General features: G+C 47.7%; 1 protein-coding gene across 2 annotated transcripts in view; it reads right to left on the bottom strand.

The window, feature by feature from the left end:
* Positions 1–12,995, bottom strand: part of EPB41L5 (erythrocyte membrane protein band 4.1 like 5) — an 851,839-nt gene that overhangs the window by 551,459 nt on the left and 287,385 nt on the right. The window lies entirely within an intron of this gene.

Here is a 12,995-nt window from a genome sequence, read left to right on the forward strand (position 1 = left end):
TCAGTTTCGACTTCCTGTCAAGCAGCTGGAAAGAGAAAGTTTCAACAAAATGTAAAACTGTCAAGGAGTTATGAAAACCCAGAGGATGTACGGCTTTCCTCTACACTATATGCACCGAACAAAACACATTTATCCTCTTACAAGAAGGAATGGGTGTCTAAATGCTTCAGTTACGACTAAAACAGACTATACAGTTAACGCACTCCTTCCAAAATATATATCAACTTATAGGCAGAGCTGGTGCAGAAGGCATGCGAGGCCCTCATAGCAAGTCTAGGATTGACAAAAATTGGATGATGGTTTACCAACTAGGATGTTGGCAAAGAAAGATGTGACAGTAGTACTACCAATTGCATCTGGTATACCCGGAGACAAACAATACCGGAGCTGGAGTTAGGCGCTCACAAGAACGCTGCAACATGCTGCAGAAGGGGATTAAGTCGATGCTCTAACTGACGACAGGTACCACTAACAGTTAGAAACTTTTACCTAAGAAGGACATTTATCGGGGAAGAGAGGCAGCGACAAGTTTAAGTAGACCCACGAGACATCACTTTCTTCATCATGAGTGTTATCTTTTGACCAGCTAGGATGTCTTCAAACTGAGTTTTTTTCTTTACACAAGTTAAAATCTCAACAAAATGAACGAAGTTTAGAGGAAAAGTGATTGCAATATAATAAAAACATAGTTATGCCCAAACATTTAATACTAATACACAGGAAAAAGCCACGCTTAATATTAACATCTTGATGGATAACCAAATTACTGAAGGATCATTTAAGACTGAAGAGTGATATAACCTTAGCTCATGCTACAAACATAGCTTATTCTGAAGCTGTTGTATCTGAAAGTGATGTTGAAATATGTAATCATGCAAAAACAACAATTGATAGACAGAATGCAGAACAAGGTCATACATTCACCCCAGTACAGAGATCTGGGCCTAAATCCATTGTTTGTTTGCTCACCATGCCATTCCAGTTTGGACCCAGCCATATGCAAATCAGTCTTGACCCTGCACCCAAAGGGAACAGTGCAGCCTGGATTCAAGCTAGCCTGGCTGATGAAGGGTGTTACCCAGAAACCGGTCCCAGGATGCTTGTTTCCAGTTCAGGAAAGACCTGGCTTGGCAATTCGGGCTGGACTGTTCCCATGAGGCTCAGGGTCAAGACTGATTTGCATATAGCTGGATCGGAACTGAGGTGGCAAAGTGAGCTAAAGAATGATGATGCATTCAACCCAGATCTCTGACTGGGGTGAGTGTCTGAAAAGTGTCACGCTCCGTCCATCATCTCCTTGTGTGTACAATATGTAATCAGAGCAGATACGATTTTACCAAGGTGCTAAAGAATTGTATAGTGGTAATAAGTCTACACAAATGAACATACATTGACCTAATGAACTCTCACTAGACATACAAATGTATGAAAATGTAGGGACACCTGCAAATCTTGAATTTTTGTTCAGTGCTCAGCCAAACTGCGCTCCTTCTGGTGAATTCTCAATCTAACCATAAATTCCACACCTTTAGAATATCCACAGACACCAGACTGTATCTGGAAGATTTTTCAACATAGCCCTTGCACACTGGTAAGTGGAGTCATGTGGCTCCGCAGTGACTTGGGTTCATCCCAGATGTTACAGCTTCTTTCTTGACATCGTCCACGCCGTTAGACCAGGAGACCAAAACCAAAAATTAATTATTCATGTCAGTTTCTAGATCTGTAATTTGGACATTTTGAGATGGAAAAAGTGCATTCCTCAGAACAGAGAGGTGGGACGGCAGTGAGGATTCTGCAGTTACATACCAGTATCCATCAGAAAGAACTTCACCAAAAGTAAGCAGCTTGTTCTTTTGATGGATATTTAACCGCAGATTCCTCTACCTTACAATAGATTTCAAAGAGGTACCTCCCCAAGTGCTGGGTCTGTGGAATTACTCAGAACAAAAGGACCTGCACGAAAAAGGTCCTTCCTATAAGTCCTGGTTGTCAAGGCAGTGGTGTTTTGTGGACGTGTGCACTGATACCAATGTTGCTGCATGACAACTGTCCAGAACAGGCACCTCACAGGCTAAAACAGTGGTAGCAGCATTAGTCCTGGTGGAAGAGGCCCTCAATCCTTCTGGGGGCTGCTTCTTGGCTATTGTTTAGCAGATTTTAATGCAGAGGACTAGCCAACTGGACAAAGTCCTCCTCTGCAGTTCAATGCCTTTATTACCCTCATAAAACCCCACAACAGCTGATCATAGAGAAAATGGTCTTCGGTATGATTGTATAGAAGCTGAGCGCTCTTTTGCAGTCAAACCGATTGAGTCTATCCTCCTCCTTAGGGGTGTGAGTATGGCAAACTACGTCGGAAGAGTGATGGGAGTCTGATGTGAAAGGAAGTCACAACTTTCAGCAAATATGCCCTTTAAGTCCTCTCCATCAATTGTCCAGATATTATATAGTGTTGGGTGGCTGGAGTGATAAAGCCTACTCAGACAAAGAGCTGAGGTTATCACAATGAGAAAAACCGTCTTCAGGGTAAGGAGACGTAGAGGACAGCTATGCAATGGCTCAAAATGGGTACACATAAGGAAAGTTGAGATGAAATTAAGGAGCCACTATTGCATCACAATTGGGTTAGGAGGAAACATGGGGGTCAAGCCTATAAGAAATCAAATCATAATAGGTTATTTGAATAAGGACGGTTAGACGCAGATGCAAAAAAAGCCGGAAGGGTCAACAGATAATCTTTAACCATGCCCACTGCAAGTCCTTGTTGGGCCACAGACAAAATGAACAGCAAAACATTAGACAGCTTAGCCCTTACTACAGGAGTCACATCAGGCCACAAGTCTGCCTGGCTGCAAGGATGAAATCCAAACTTTTAGGAGGGAGTGCGAATGTGAGCCACTGCTGCCACTCAAATCTCCAGGCATTGTGGTGGAGATTAGGCGGTCTGGGTGGATGCTGCTGCTGCACCAGAAGATACTCTCAAAGCGGCCCCTTGAGAGAGAGCAAACTATCATGCCCAGGAGTTACGGACACCACACTCTCCTCACCCAATTCGGGCCACTAGGATGATTTGAGTCGGTCACTCCTGATCTCCAAAACTCAGGGCAGGAGACTTAGCTGTGGAAAGGCATATAGTAGACGCATCCTCCACTCAAAAGCGCCGACACTGAACATTCCCAGCAGTATCAAAGAGCTCGGTCCAGGGTGCCCTCCACTGCTGGGAAACCGCCCTCCACCACCTTCGGATGAAACTGCCAATCATGATTCACTAGGAGTCCCTGGCGTTTAAAGATCTGGTCAGGTGGTGAACGATCAGGGAAAGTTCCCTGATGACTGAGCCCGTTTAAGAGGCACAGCGCCTCCTAGAACAAAGTCCAGGACGTCACTCTGACCTGCCTATGGCAATACCACAGAGTGGTGGTGTCGTATGCGAGGACCTAAACCAGCTTCCCCTCGATAGTCGGCAGGAAGGCTCTCAACAGCAAGTGAATGGATGCAGGTTGATGTGGAGATGGATCTCTGGTGGAAACCAGAATCCTCTGATCTCCACCTCTCCCAAATGACCTCTAAATAAACCACAGGTGACGAGTCCATCACCACCGTCAGCTCAGGGTGGGTTAGGGAGAGGAGTGTGCCCTGGTCCAGTTGTGGGTGAGCAGCCACGACTGAATCCTGTGAATTCTTTTCTGAAACCTGAATGGAATCAGACAAGTTCCTTTGCTACTGGGCCCACTGAGACTTCAAATCCAATTGCAGAGCTCGCATGTGCCATCTGGCATAGTCAACCAGTAGGATGCAGAAGGCTAAGAGGACAAGAAGCCTCCAAGCCACCCTCAATGAAACCCAGGACCGAGGCTGAACCATCAGGATCATAGCCGAAAGTCCTGGACTCATTGCTCTCGTGCGGTGGCCTGAAAGTGCACCGTAACCAGGTTGGGTAAAAGGGATCCTACGTGAAAATGTTTGGTATGACTTTGCACTTTGATCATGAACCCCAGTGAGATTAGGAGATTTGACGTTGCCAGGAAGTGATCCATGATGGACTATGGTAAGCCTGCCTTCAACAGCCGGTCATCGAGGTATGAGAAGTGTAGAAGTGTGGTAACCCCGGCCTCTGAATATGCGGTATGCGGCTACCACCACCATCCACTTTGTGAACACCTGAGGGGGGCACTGGTGAGGCCAAAGGGGAGCAACACAAACTTAAAATGCTCCTGGCTCACCTTGAACTGCAGTTAAGGCCTTTGGGCCTGCAGGACGGGAACATGGAACTAGGCATCCTGCATTACCAGCGCTACCATCCAGTTTCCTGGATCGAGGGCATATAGAACATGGGTCAGCGTGCTAGTACTAAACTTGTTCTTTTGCAGGAAGAAACTGAGATGTTGATATCTAAAATAGGACCGAGGCAACCTCCCTTTTACATAACAGGAGTAACACGCAGTTCTGATCTCTGAGGCCAGGGCCCGCTCTATAGTTCCTTTCTCCAAAAAAGCCTGAAATCCCTGCAACAAAATGGGCAAATGGTCCTCCGGAAGATGCTCTGATGTGGGCTGAAGATGCGGTTGAATGGAGAGGAACGACAAGGCCTAGTGCCGTTGGATTATCTGAAGGCACCACCTGCCAGATACTATGGGTTACCACCCATGGAGAAAATGACTGATTGTGCCTCCCGTATGGTGGTCATGTGCTGTTAAGGGCAACCTAAAGTAGCTTGAAGGTGGCTGCAAGAGACCTGGGGACTGGGAGTTTTGCGGTCGTTAAGCGTTGACTGATGGACTCCCTAACCAAGACCCTTAAAGATGCCTGCTGTTGAGGAGGTGATCGTTGATGATGCTTGCAGGTGGAAATCTAAGCGATGCTTTGAATGGGTAAAAATTGTTGGGGATACTGCCTTAAGGGTGTGCCAGTAGCTCACAAGCTACTCATTGGAGAAACTTGCTGTGGAGAGACAGGTGCGGTAAAAAAAACATGGTTCGGGTGTGGCCAAAAGGTCCAATAATAAAGTGATCCTAAGGAGAGCACTTATGGTTAGAGAGTTGAAGATTAATTATTTTAAAGGAGCAAAAAAATGAATAATGTACATAGGGACATAAGTCAGTTCATGTGAAACATTTATTTCCACAACAATAGAATTCAGGTGCTCACACAATAAGTGAAAAAGGCGTGACGTGCAGAGTGATGGTGAAGTTTAAAATAACAGCATCGCATTGACAACAATAGTGTAAAACTCCTCAAGCAACTTTATAGAATAGGAAGAGTTTTGTTGTAAAGGGTCAACGGCGTTTCGATCTCAACTGTTCGAGATCATCATCAGGACATATAACGGGTGAGCAAGCTGAATTGATGCAATTATTCGTAGCGCAAAGAAGAGCAATTGAGGGCTTCAGAAAACAGCTGAGGGTAGACGAGCTCACCCAGATTAATTCGCTGAAGGTACGAGCGTGAGAATATCAGGTGTATGTAAACTTGAAAGGCAGGGTCAGCTGTATAAATTGCGCTTAATGATTTGCTGCCAATAAGTTTAGTTAAAGTCACTCCCAGTTCATATTTGGAAAGTCTTGGGAGAGGAGCTCAGCGCATCATGCTGCTTGGGCTGTTCACGTTTAGTGGAGAGACCGGTAGCGCGCAGTGGCTCAATTTTCTTGAAATTCGAGGGTGGAGTCTGCCTTCTCGCCAAAAAATGTGAGACTCGTCAAAAGGTATGTCCATGAGCAAAGCTAGAACATCAGCAGAAAAGCCAGTGGATCAAGGTGACTAATGGAATGCTTGAATTCTCAGCCGTAGGCAATCCCTCGGGCCGCATCCAATCAACTGTTTTTCACCCACCATACCACCTTAGATTGAACCCAGTCATAGCCAAATCAATCTTGACCCTGCTTCAGTGGGAACAGTGCTTCTGTGGAAATTTAACTTGTAACTGAACATTATCTGCGCCATCTTGCCTCTCCCCAGCGCCACGCACAGCGAACGCACGGCCGCCATTTTAGGCACCCCACTCTCTCCCCCGCTCATTGTCGATCGCCAGCGCGTTCCCCTGGCGCTGCAAGCATTCCCCGCGCGCCGGCCACCCCCGCTCTCTCATACACGGGCCATAAACCCTCTCCTTCTGCGCGACCCTGCCATGGAACCACATCCTACGCCTGACCGACATCCCATATATGGTCACGCACCTCTTTGATAACCCCCTTCCTCTGCGCCCCATTGTCCGAACTGATCCCAGGCCATCACCTAGCCCTGCGGATGCAGTTTATTGCCCCTACTGTAAGGGAAACACCCCACATCAAAGGGATACAGTGGATCAAAGCCCCTACCCCCTGAGACCCGGCCGGTTGCACACACCCCCGGGAATTGGCGGAATGTCCAGCTGCGTGATAGCCATCTCCGACTGTAGATGGGGTGGGGACTTCCACTGTAGATATGTGTGGGAACGAGTTCGAAGTGGGGATTCCGAAGACGTTCTTTTATACATCAAAGTAATCTCAAGAATGTGCCATGTACAATAAAACCTGCAATAAAGTCATAAACCTGTGTATAAGAGGCCAGGCCTCAGAGATGCAGTTAGAGCACCTTGTGACGATACCTTGCTGTCTGATCTGATGTGTTCTGCTCCGACGGAATAAAACTTTGTTTCCTGCCTTCCAGTCTCCGGCGCCTGCCTCTTTCATTGGTAAATTATCGAATGGTATGAGAGGCGATTACCGCCGGGCAATACTTGAAGGGTTATCAACTGAAACTGCCGCTACCATTTAACAATTGGCGTCCCAAGCGTGGGGCCCATCAGAGACACGTGGATCCAGTGGGAGAGGTCCTGACGACAGAGTGAACGACTGCAACGATCGGGAGAGCTCCTGCCCAATAGACCCTCGTCTGGCAGCCGATCATCCGAACTTCACTGGTTCCGAGCAGACCTCTCTCGAGTGATCTACGGTCCTGACTGGGAACCATCAGGAGTGCCGCGGCAAATACGGAGAGTAGAGGACGATCGGGCGCTGGAGGCGGAAGACGAGAAACTGTCCACGCGGTCCGGGTAAGGTCGTGATACACGACAAATTGCGAAATAATTGATTGATTGTTTGAAGTTTTGAAATACTAGTATTGCTCATTGATTGTTCTCTTTGAGATATTCGCTGTCTACAAACGGGGAGGAGTAGAAATACTCTCTCTCTCTCCCTTTGCAGATAGTGAAGGGTAGGTAACGCAGACTTTTGTCCCCGTTGAAACCAGTCGTGCCTATCTTTATCTCCCCACTGATTGATTGTCCGAACATGGATTGTTTTGAAGAATAGTGCTCTCTGAGATATTCTCTGTTTGCAAATAACGTAGAATAGAAATATTCTGTCTAGTCTTTGCAAATAGTGAAGGGTAGGTAACGCAGACTTTTGTCCCCGTTGTAACCCGTCGTGCCTATCTTTATCTCCCCATTGATTGATTGATTGATTGTCCGAACACTAGTTGTTCGATATTGGTTCTCTGGAGGTATTCTCTGCTTACAAATAACGAGGAATAGAGATATTCTGTCTAGTCTTTGCAAGCAGTGAAAAGATAGGTAGTGCTGACTTTTGTCCCCATTGAAACCCGTCATGCCTATCTTCTCCCCACTGATTGGTAGTTGGTTCTGCCCGGACCGCTTATTAGAGGTGGACCATCCAGCTCCTCTGGAAGGCACCCCTAATAAGGACATGTTCACTAAAATACAAACTAATCGCCGTAGTTTATAGCAAGCTATGGCATAAAATATACAAAGGGGGACCCCGAGAGTCAGTGGCCACTGGTAGAATCCTTTTTGACCCTACAAAACTAAAGTAATGCTAGGAAATAGCCCTTTGTGGGATATATGGAACTAAGGGAAGGAGCCAAGCTCACGGTCGAGACGGCCACGAGGTAGCCCGACTCCATCGCTCTCGCTACCTAAACATGTCTGCCCTACTACCCACCCCGCCCAATAAGCATGACCAAATCCTGCACAAACGGAAGCCTGCTGATACCCACCATCGACGTCACCGAACTAGGGCTAGATCGCGCACAATTGGGCTATGTTATTTCTCCTAATTACGCAGTAGCATCCTTGTGCTCGTCGCCAGATTGCAAATATGTACGAACACTCCAACGAAGTGGTATAGTTATAACATTTTAATAACTTATAGGTATAACAAACACACCAACAGGATAAACAGGTTAAAACACGTTTTAAACAACTATTTACATGACGGTCTGCTGCAACCTGCATCCCAAAGCATCCACGTCCACGTGACACCGTCCTCGCCTCTCCTTCCTCGAAGTTGCAACATTGGCCTGTTTTGGGCGGTCCTTTTAGTCGGTTTTGGGCTATAAAAGCCATGTAAAAATCCATTGACATCAGTGGCGGACGACTGTGCGAATAGGCCGGAGGCTGCACGAAGCGCCGAAGCTCTGGCAGCGCCAAGGCGGAGTCTGCCACGCCGTGCGGATCTTCCCATTTTCTTCTTCTTCCTTCAATAACGAAGGGTGCCCTGGCAGGGGGAAGCGACGCGGACGGGCTTCCCCCGCCTCCCCAGGTGGAGGCTCACCAGCAGATGAGGGCACCCCAACCACTTCATTCGCCGTTCGGCTGAGTTGGCGCCCCTGCACTCGACTGCCGGACAACCACCCAAGCACGGGTTCACCAGGATTGCCACTAGCGCCCGACGCGAGGAGTGGGCCCCCGCAGCCGAGTAATCGGGGACCCACCCCGGTGGCGATACCATCCAAACTGCTGCTGTCGCTGCTACTGGACCAACCCCGGTGGCGATACCATCCGAACTGCTGTCGTTGCTGCTGCTGGCCCCTCTCCGGTGACTGTACCGAAGAGCTGCTGCTACTGCTGCCTTTGGACTCCGGCGGTCGGTTCTTCGGATCCAGGCCTAGCCCACCGTGAGACAATTTTGGACTCGAAAGCTTGTCTGCTTGGGCGTGGGCCCCACCCTTGACAAAACGCTCCCCTCAGCTTTGCAGAATCTGCTGGAGTCATTGGCACTCGACTCCCGCGGACTTCCGGTAAGGACAAACCGCCGCCATCATTCTTTGCACCGGACGGCAGCCACCTTGCCTCTGCTTGGTGCAGTGAGAAAGACTGATTCAAGCTGTCGGCGGAAGAACCCGCCTGCTGCCCCGCCCCAAGAACGAACCATGGCATTGCTACAAGATCGCGGTGACGCCATGCTGACGCAAAGCTGACGCTAACGAAAGTTCTCGAACTACCGAAAGGAATTCTGGTCCAACAGCTAATTCATGGAAAGACTCAGACTGTACACTGGCCCCAAAATGGCGCAGATGTAGGAGAGGCCTACAACTCCTTGTGGCATTCCAGTCACGTGGCATTTGTGTTAAAAAGAGATATGTATGCGATGCCTCCACACATGATGGTCGGGGGGGGGGGGGGGGGGCGGGGAGGGAACCGATTTTATGCTGAAGTAGTATTGCTCATGATACTCGACGCCTCTCACGCCGTGGCCGGCCTATAGCGGTTGTAGGCCCGTATTTGTATACTGATATTGTTTTAAATAAAGGGCTTCTAAAAAGGAATTACGGAATCAATGTCATGACAAATCATCTAAATTGGCAAAGGTTTTTCTTTTGAATAAATGATTGTTACTCCCAAGCAAAAGAATATAGATAATCAAAAAGATTCAGGCAAATGGGGTCTGCATTAACGGAATTTGTACCCATCACACCTGTCCTTTTCCAAGAGTTGTCAAATCGATGGTCAGCTGTAGCTTAAGGTGTAGGCCGAACGCAAGGTATGATATCTTACACCATAATACACGACCGATTGAGAAAGGCATGCGCGACCAGGGAACCCGAATTTAGGAGATGAATGAAATAGAGCATCTTTGCCTCGGACAAAAAGAATAATAGGTCTGTGGTATTACCCACTCCTGCGGCCAGCCTGGTACGTGGTAAGTAAAACTTTTTCGTGTCTACGCGCGCTAAGGTACTTTGAATCCTGCACATCCCCTCCCCTCTTTTCTCCCCTCTATAGGTCACGACGAAGTTCCGACTGAAGAATGGAGTGGACATGGACCGCACCGCGTTCGATATCAGGAAAAACATAGACAAACGTTGTGGGGTAGTGCGTAAAGTGCAGACCACCATTGGGAACATGAAAAACTGTATGATATGACTGTGCGTATGTGCTACGATTATACGGTATGACTGTGTATGCATTCCATGCTTGGGTCACTTGAAGAGAGCGTCACCGTATGATTGAAGTGCTCGTCCATCGATCAAAGGGAGGAGAGTAAAAGGTCCAACATTCCCCCCCCAAGAAAAACTACAAAAATACTGAAAATACGCAGCATGCTTAGGAAAGAGGACAGGAAAGGAGAGGTCCCCATACTCAACGTAGCCCTGAGTCTCCGTCTTAAGTCTCTGCGCTTGATGCATGTACTGTCACACCCTATCCGGCATTTGTGTGTGCGTGATCACCGAATTTATGTCTTTTCCCCGCTTGTGTTTTCCTACATAGAACAGACCCATGCTACTCCATGTTGTGTGTGCACCAAGTGGCCTATTATCATACCCATGTCTCTCTCTCTCTCTCGTTTTGTACCGTACGTATGCCAAATAGCCTACTTGATGCACATCTATCTCTCTCTCTCTCTCTCTCTCTCTCTCTCTCTCTCTATCTCTCTCTCTCTCTCTCTCCCCTCCCTCACTAAAGGCTCTCTTGCCCTTTTTCTTTTTGAATAAATTAACGACACATACCTCTTCGATAAGTGTATAATTGGCCTGAAACACGGTGGTGTTCGAACAAATTGACAGAAACAAAACGACCATACTTTACCACGTTACTACCTCTCCTTTCTGCAAATGTTGAGCTTAATGGCTGGGAAAGAAAGGACAGGTAAGACGACTGATGTCTCCCAATCTGGCCCTCATCGCGGGGGCTATATGTCAGTGGTTTTTGTTTTTAGAAGACACCATCTCCACCACCTAGAATTACCCCCGACCAATTGCCCCGAAATAGAATGTCTAAAGCACCCCGTTCTCCCAAAATAACCCCAGCCCTATACTAGCCGTCTCAGAGTATTTAGAACGAAACAGCTGATGACCTTATTCTCTAAAAAAATACATCGCCTAAACTGATAAGGGTTACCTATTGTCTCCAGCAAGAATAATGTTTAGCTTATGTTCCTCCCCGAAATAGGATACTCGTGAACCCATGACAGTAGCACCTCGCACTCTTCCATAAACTTAGCAGTCCTCGGAGGAAAATGTGTATTAACAAAACTTGTGTTGAAATGAACGAGCATCTACCGGAGAAGCCGGTTCGAATTTTTAATAGACCAGAAGGTTGACAGATGTCAGGCTTCCTGCGACGATTCTAGGGCGCAGGAATCGACACCTAGAAGGCCAGACGATGGACAGGGACACCCACAGAAGCCTGCACCACAGCAATGATTAATAGATTAGTAACACGCACACTAACATCAGAGTTAATAGACATCGATCATCCAGCAACCGATAAAAGCATTTCCGCAACTACTCGGTGGTTGGGAGAGAGGATGAAGTATGTAAATGTCTTCCCTGCCAACTCTCTAAGATTTTTGTTTCTTGTACCCATTCAAAGATAACCTGCAGCCATCGGAAGAGAGGGGTTGGACGTGACGCACAGCCTGGCTGCAGACCATGGAACATCTATGGCATCGACCAAGGGGGAAGCAACGAAGCAAAAAGGGCGTGAGACGAGGCACCATTATCAGGATGATAAGCGATAGAACGAAGGGCTACATCGAGGCCCCCTACTCACTGACCAGTGTGCCTGAAGTCCCAACCCGTCGGGCCCGATTGATGGGCCCAGTGCTGGAAGATTCTGCTCTCCTTGGTCTGCATTTTTGATCCGATCCCACTCCACCCCCTCTTCCCTCGGCATCCCAAAGCACGTCACACCCTTCTCTCTCTCTCCCTCCTTTATACGGATTATGAATTTGACCTAACTACAGAAGAACAAAAAGCGGGTACCCTGTCTCAAAGTACCTATGATGAACTGTGTTAGGGAACAGGACTGTGATCGGAGAACAGCGAATGGTCACACCCTACCACGTGAGAAATTGGATTTGAGCTGGACCTTAGCTCCACCGCCGGTGCTCAACAGTGCCAACAAAAGAAGAACAACAATAAGAGCTTACCAGTGATGGCTCTTTATAATAGGACACTGGAAAGAAGAACCCATGTTAAGTTGAAAATCCTCTCCCAACCACCTTTTTATATTAACCATCTTCCTATCGAGTTTTCATGATGTTGCATCAATCACTTCCGACTGTACACTGAGAAGTTAAGAAAATCTAACTTTGTATAATGACATTCATACAACACCAGCCATGCACACGACTGTACTGACTATTTTTTCCACACGAAGTCTGGGCCTTAAGTAATGTACGAAATATCCCTTGTGTTGCCAGAAACATTTTTTTTGCTTTACAGTATCCTATTTGTGCTCCAACGAGCTCCCTTCCTCCTATCCCTGGGCCTGACATGCGGCGCAGCAGATGTAATTTTGTATGTACTACCTCCTCGCCTACTTTATCAACTGTATGTAACTATGTAAAAATGTGTCAGATTACTCCTGCCTGCCCTAAAAACTCTGTATCTTTAAGGAATGTATGGAAAGCATTAACGATATTATAGCTGGAGGGTTAAAGAAGGTGAAATGTCGGCCAGGCAAGCTGGCGAGATATGTTAAAAGGGAGGACTGTGGAAATTTAACTTGTAACTGAACATTATCTGCGCCATCTTGCCTCTCCCCAGCGCCACGCACAGCGAACGCACGGCCGCCATTTTAGGCACCCCACTCTCTCCCCCGCTCATTGTCGATCGCCAGCGCGTTCCCCTGGCGCTGCAAGCATTCCCCGCGCGCCGGCCACCCCCGCTCTCTCATACACGGGCCATAAACCCTCTCCTTCTGCGCGACCCTGCCATGGAACCACATCCTACGCCTGACCGACATCCCATATATGGTCACGCACCTCTTT

The sequence above is a fragment of the Triturus cristatus genome, chromosome 3_1 (genome assembly GCF_964204655.1).
Source record: "Triturus cristatus chromosome 3_1, aTriCri1.1, whole genome shotgun sequence".
NCBI lineage: Eukaryota > Metazoa > Chordata > Amphibia > Caudata > Salamandridae > Triturus > Triturus cristatus.